Source organism: Macrotis lagotis, chromosome 1 (assembly GCF_037893015.1).
Source record: "Macrotis lagotis isolate mMagLag1 chromosome 1, bilby.v1.9.chrom.fasta, whole genome shotgun sequence".
NCBI classification, from domain to species: Eukaryota; Metazoa; Chordata; class Mammalia; order Peramelemorphia; family Peramelidae; genus Macrotis; species Macrotis lagotis.
In genome coordinates this window covers 417,662,098-417,669,433 of record NC_133658.1, presented here as the reverse complement: position 1 = coordinate 417,669,433, position 7,336 = coordinate 417,662,098, and the positions used below count along the sequence as shown (strand labels likewise).

At 36.3% G+C, this 7,336-nt stretch overlaps 1 pseudogene; it reads left to right on the top strand.

Annotated features, from left to right (window-relative positions):
• The first annotated feature begins 1,889 nt into the window (after positions 1-1,889).
• LOC141504227 (poly [ADP-ribose] polymerase 1 pseudogene) lies at positions 1,890-3,798 on the top strand (annotated as a pseudogene).
• The last annotated feature ends 3,538 nt before the right edge of the window (positions 3,799-7,336 follow it).

Below are 7,336 nucleotides of genomic sequence, written 5' to 3'. Positions count from 1 at the left end.
AAACTACCCAGATTAATAGAAGAGGAAATAAAATACTTAAATCACCCTGCTTCAGGAAAAGAAATGGAAGAAACTATAAAAAAATCCCTAAGAAAAAGTTTCCAGATCCAAATGATTTATGAGAAAGTTCTACCAAACATTTAATGAACAATTAATTCTAATTCTTTGTAAACCATTGTAAAAAATAGAAGGAATTCTGCCAAATTTCTTTTATGACACTATTATGGTATTGATATGTAAACCAGAAAGAGCCAAAACAGACAATAAAAATTACAACCCAATATCCTTAATGAACATTGATGCAAAAAATTTAAAGGCAATTTTAGTAAAGAGATTACAACATGATTATTTGGAAAATACACCATAATCTGACAGCATTTGTATCAGGTAGGTAGAGATGGTTCAATATTAGGAAAACACTGAACATAATTGAACATAATAATAAATCTAACAGAAATCATATGATTATCTCATTAGATGCTGAAAAAATCTTTGACAAAAATCCATCTGTCCATTCATATTAAAACACTAGAGAGTAGAGGAATAAATGTAGTTTTCATTAAAATAATAATATTCATCTAAAACTATTAACAAATATTATATGTAATGGGAATAAACTAGGAGCATTTCCAATAAGATTGGAGTGAAACAAGGATGCCCATTACCACCAAGACTATTCAATATAGCATTAGAAATGTTAGCTTTAGCAATAAGAAAAAGAAATAGAAGAAATTAGAATTGGCAATGAAGAAGCAAAATTTTCACTCTTTGCAGATGATATGATGGTATATTTTGTGAACCCTAGAAAATAATCTAAAAAAGTACTTGAAATAATTAACAACTTCAGCAAAGTAGCAGGGTAAAATAAACATACATAAATCATCAGCATTTCTATATATGAACAGGTTCAAGGGCAAGAGATAGAAAGAGGAATTCAATTTAAAGTAACTATATACAACATATAGTACTTGGGAATTTATCTCCCAAGGCAAACTCTGAACTGTAGGAACACAATTACAAAATACTTTTCATACAAATAAAGTCAGATCTAAACTTTTGGAAAAATGCCAATTGCTCATAGTAAGTCTAAGCCAAAAATAACGATGACAGTTCTCTCCAAATTTAATTACTGATTTAGTGCCACACCAATCAAACTACTAAATAACTATTTTACTAGAAAAAAACATTAACAAAATTCATCTGGAACACAAAAGGTCAAAAATATCAATGGAATTGATTTTAAAAATGCAAAGGAAGGTTGCCTAGCTATATCAGATCTAAAACTATAATATAAAGTGGTATACTAAAAAACTATACTATAAAGTCTAGTTAAAACTATACTATAAACTCTAGTTAAGAAATAGAGTAATGGATCAGTGGATTAGAACAGGTGCAAAAGAAATAGTAGTAAAAGACTATAGTAATCTATTGTTTGACAAACCCAAAAACATTAGCTTTTGTGATGGGAACTTGCTCTTTGACAAAAACTCCTGGGAAAACTGGAAAATTGTATGGAAAAAACTAGGCAAAGACCTACATTTAATATATACAAAAAATAAGGTCAAAATGGGTACAGGATTTGGACATAATGGTGATACCATAGGCCAATTAATAGATCATGAAATACTGTATCTTTTGGATCTATGGAAAGAGGAGAAATTTATGACCAAACAAGAAATAGAGTCCAGTATGAATTGCAAAATTCATTATATTAAATATATATTATACATAATATATATTAAGTTAAAAAGTTTTTGCACCCCTGCTCCACAGATACTGCTAGGCTTGGTGTCCACTGGTCCTCTGAGAGCAGAAAGGAGGAGAAGGAGTTGGGAGGATGGAGGAGTCAGCGGACACGCCCTACCAGGCCCAGCACTTGAAGAGTGGACATGCCTCCTGCATGTGGCAAGAACATCCTCAAGGATTCGTTCTGCTTGGCCATCATGGTGCAGTCAACCATGTTTGACGGGAAGGTCCCAAACTGGCATCACTATGCTTGCTTCTGGAAAGGGGGAAAATTGACAGGGACAGCCAACAAAGTTTCTTTCTGCATCAGTACAAAAAAAGAGGTTGAGAAGATGAATAAGAAGATGGAAGAGGTTAAAGAAGCCAATGTGTGGGTTGTATCAGAGGATTTCCTCCAAGATATCTCTGCTTCTGGCAAAAGCCTCCAGGAACTGCTCTCCCTGCACATCTTGGCCTCTTGGGGGGCTGAAATGAAACAAGAGCCTGTTGAAGTAAAGCCAGGAGGGAAGTCAGGTCTCTTCCAAGAAGAGCAAGGGTCAAGTTAAGGAGGAGGAAGGGATCAACAAATCAGAAAGAAAATGAAGTTAACACTTAAAGGTGGAGCAGCTGTGGATCCTGATTCTGGGCTCGAGGACTCAGCTCATGTACTTGAAAAAAATGGAAAAATCTTCAGTGCCACCTTGGCCTTGTGGACATTATTAAATCATATTACTCATATTACAAGCAGCTGCTACTGGAGGATGATTGATAAATCAGATACTAGATATTTAGATCTTGGGGCCCAGTGGACACTGTGATTGGCAGCAATAAACTAGAACAGATGTCATCCAGAGAAGATGCCATTAATCATTTTTTGAAGTTATATGAGGAGAAAATGGGAAATTCCTGGCATTCTAGCACTTCACTAAATATCCCAAGAAGTTCTACCCCCTAAAAATTGACTACAGGCAGGGTGAAGAGGCCATGAAGAAGCTGACTGTTAGTGAAACCAAGTCAAAACTCCCCAAACCAGTTCAGAATATCAACAAGATGATCTTTGATGTGAAGAACATGAAAAAGGCCACGGTAGAATTTGAGATTGACTTTCAAAAGATGTCATTGGGAAAGCTGAGCAAAAGGCAGATCCAGACTACGTATTCAGTCCTCAGCAGAGTCCAACAGGTGGTATACCAGGGTGGCAATGACTCTCAGATTCTGGACCTTTCCAATCACTTCTACACCCTGATCCCCCATGACTTTGAAATGAAGAAGCCTCCACTCCTCAACAACATTGATTGTGTGCAGGCCAAAGTTGAGATGCTAGACAACCTACTGGATATTGAGGTAGCCTATAGTTTATTCCATGGTGGATCTGAAGATGGCAGCAAGGATCCTATTGAAGTCAACTATGAAAAGATTAAAACTGATATTAAGGTGGTTGATCAGAATTCAGAAGAAGCTGACATCATCAGACAATATGTGAAGACTACACATGCTACAACTCATAATGCCTACAACTTGGAGATTATTGATATTTTCAAGAATGAGCATGAAGGAGAAAGCCAACGCTACAAATCCTTTAAGCAACTTCATAACCAGTGGCTGCTATGGCATGGATCCAGAGCCACAAACTTTGCTGGGATACTCTCTCAGGGTCTTTGAATTGCCCCACCTGAAGCCCCTGTGACTGGCTACACATTTGGCAAAGGAATCTATTTTGCTGACATGGTTTCCAAGAATGCCAATTACTATCATACATCTCAGGGAAACCCAATAGGATTGATCATCCTGGGAGAAGTTGCCCTTGGAAACATGTATGAACTGAAGCATGCATTCCACATCAGCAAGTTTCCCAAGGGCAAGCACAGTGTCAAAGGCTTGGGCAAAACTGCTCCTGATCTAACAGCCAGTGTTACTCTTGATGGCATGGAAATACCCTTGGGAACTGGTTTTCCTTCTGGTGTTAATGACACCTATCCACTAAATATTGAATCCATTGCTTATGACATTGCTCAGGTCAATCTGAACTATCTACTGAAAATGAAGCTCAATTTTAAGTCCTCTCTGTGGTGAACAGATAGCACCAGCCAGTGCTCAGAAGTGACTGGACCTCTCTAGTTCTGCTCTAGCGTTTTAAGCTGCCTGGTAGGCTTAAATATCAGTGACCCTTTCAGAAATATCAAAAGAGCTGAGTTGTAGACAATGTTAACTTTACTAAATATTCTCCATAGGGATTTTATATAAACAAATGACCATATGTTGAAAAGATTTTTTTCCCCAAGCCTGAGTCTCTGGGTTTTGTTTGTCCCTGGGGATTTGATTCCCCATCCACCTAAATTCATGAAAGTATGCCCCTGGGGCATAGCAGATCTGTAACTGACAAGTGAGGTAAAGTTGGAAGAAAAGTGGTTTTACACAAAATAAGTAATGGTGGGGGAGGGATTTTTAGAGAGAGGGAAATTACAATGTGATGTTTACATTATTAGATTTCAAAGAAAAATAAAGTTCTTTTGACTCTTTCTAAATGTTCCTCAGTTTTGATTTTGGGAAAACTTGTTAAACACATTTATTTTAAAGTAAAAATAAAAGCTAATTTCATGCTAATTTTTTTTTTGCACTAATAAAAGCATTACGGCCAAGATCAGAAGGAAAACAGAACTCTGGGAAACAATTTTCATAGCTAGGGTTCTGATAAAGGTCTCATTTCTAAAATATAGAGAGAATCGAATCAAATTTATAAGGTTATAAGTTATTCCCCAATTGATAAATTTTCAAAGGATGTGAACAGGGAACTTTCAAGTGAAGAAATTAAAGCTATGTATAATCACATGAAATATGCTCCAAACCATTACTGATTAGAGTAATGGAAATTAAAACAATTATGAAGTATCACCTCATACCTATCAGATTGGTTAAGATAACAGAAAGGGAAAATGATCCATGTTGGAGAGACTAGGAAGATTGGGATGTTGATACATTGTTGGTGGAGTTGTGAACTAATCTAACCATTCTGTAGAGCCAAATGTAACCATATACAAAGCATAATAAAACAGACTATACCCTTTGATCCAGTAATACCAAATCTAGACATATCCAGAAGAAATCATAAAATATGAGAAATGCCCTACATGTTCAAGAAGATTTATAACACTTCTTTTTGTAGTCACAAATAATTTGAAATTTAGGAAATGCTCATCAGTTGAGGAGTGACTGAACAAGTTATGATACATGAATGATGCTATTTTTCTATGAGAGCTATTGTTCTTTAAGAGTACTATTGTTCTATAAGAAACCACAAATAGTTGGATTTAAGAGAAGCATGAGGGAAGGGAGCAGAACTAAGAGAACATGTGTACAGTAACAGTAACAATGAGTTGATCATGTATGAGGGAAGCAGTTTCTCTCAAGCAATTCAGAGAGTTAGCAAAATCCTGGGAGACCTGTTATGGACAATACCATTCACATTCAAAGGAAAAACAAGCAAATGAAAGGTAGATACAAAAAAAACCCAAACAAAAAAAACAACAGATTCTGAATGGACACTATGTTCACATTTTTGAAATGTCTTATACATTCTTCCTTCTTACCCCATATTTCTCTTTTTTCCTCTTAGTTCTAATTCCTCAAACACAAAATGACTGATATGTAAATACGTTAAACACAAATATAAATGTACAAATGTACGACTTTTACCAGACTGTTCACTGCTCAGGGGACGCAGGGTAGGAATGGAGGCTGGTAGAAAAAGATGTCATATAAGCATGAAAGTGGATGAATGTTGAAAAACTTTCATAGCATGTAAATAGAAGAATAAAATTTTAAAAAATCAATCTGGAAAAAAAGGAAGAAAGAAAGAAAGATACACAAGGCTACCAAGATCCAGAAACATGCTTGGGGTTGGATAGTCAGGAGGAGATTTTTGCAGTTTCAGAAGTGGCTATTGTAATTCAGTGTGAGTTCAGGAAGGAGTTAAAGACTTTCAAGATGAAAGCCTGTTCTACAGAGCACCTGAAGTGATTGCATGTAGGCAGGGAGAACAAAGAAGTTCAACTGCAGAGGAAGACTGATGATCTGAAGGAAGAATTCTGGAGCCTGATAGAAAAGCTCCTCACCGTGACTACATTGTACACATCATGGAGGTGGAGAACCTGAAGAAGGAGCTGATAGAATGCAAGCAGAGCTAGGGTAGGGAAGACAGTCAGTGGCTCAACCTCCAGGAGGAAACTGAGAGCTTCCAGACATTATTACAGAAAGTTCACTTAGAAAGGAAGATCCCTGAAGATACCCACATCTAGGAGAAAATGAGAGAGATAAGTGGATAAGGGGGGGAAAATTTCCCAAGAGGTTGTGAGCTTCCTTGCTCAATCAGGATTAATACTTCCATGAAGTATTAAAATTAGGAGCAAAAGGGCAATTTTAGTGTCACAAATTTCTTGTATTGAGGGAGACTGTTCCATATTATAGCCTTAATTAGTGGTAAAGACTGTGTACTGTAGAACCCTCTCTCCACTGTCATCCCAGCAGAAATTCCCAGTCAGGCATCCCCAATCCAAAGGAATCTGTGCAGAAACACCCCCCAACCCTTTCAAGGTGCAAGGGGTGACCAGTGCAGGCTTACCATAAATCCAGGCCTTCTGGAGTCAGAGTCAATGCTTTTTCTAGTCAATGTACAGAAAACACTGAAGTATTGAATTAAACAGAGTGAAGAATTCATGAGTCAAATACATTAGAGTAATAAGGGACATAAAGTTTATTTACAAAATAATTAAAGGATGTTCATTTTTTTCAAAGGATATTTGGAACTCTTAGAAGAAGGGAAATGAGGAGTGGCATATATGGCAGAATTCATCACAGGGCATTATGTCTCATTATGGCTAATTTCTTCATTTGGGAAATAGGGCACAAGCAAAGATGATTATTAACCCATCAATTTGATTCTTTTAATTTTTTTCCTTTTCAGTTCTAAATTGTTCTTCAGAAGTTTTGATCATTCTAGTTCACAAGTCTATGAAAAGTTCATTGATGTCTCAAATTTCTACATTCCTTCTAATATTGGTCAGTTTCTTTTACTGTAATATTAGCCAATCTGATAGCTATGAGGTATTATATCATGATTTTTTAAAATTTGCATTTCTTTAATCAATAGTGGTTAAGAGCATTTCTTATTACTAGATAACACTTTGATTTTTTTTCTTCTGAAAACTTCCTAGTGTCATTTATCAATTAGGGAATGACTCCTATTCTTATAAATTAGGACAGCTAGGTGGTACAATGGATAGAGCACTGGTCTTGGCATCAAGAGGACAAGAGTTCAAATCCAGCCTCAGACACTTACTAGCTATGTGACCTTGGGCAAGTCATTTAACCCTGATTGCTTCACATCCAAAGCCATCTCCAGTATTCCTGATTCATATCTGGCCACTGGACCCAGATGACTCTGGAAGAGAAAGTGAGTCTGGTGACTTAGCAAAGCACCCCCTCACTCAAATCCAATTCATATGCTTGTCATAGCATTATCTGATGTCATGGTCTTCTTCGAGAATGAAGGACAAACATCATTTATTTATTATTATAATTCTTCTTCTTATTATTAAATTTGACTCAGTTCTTT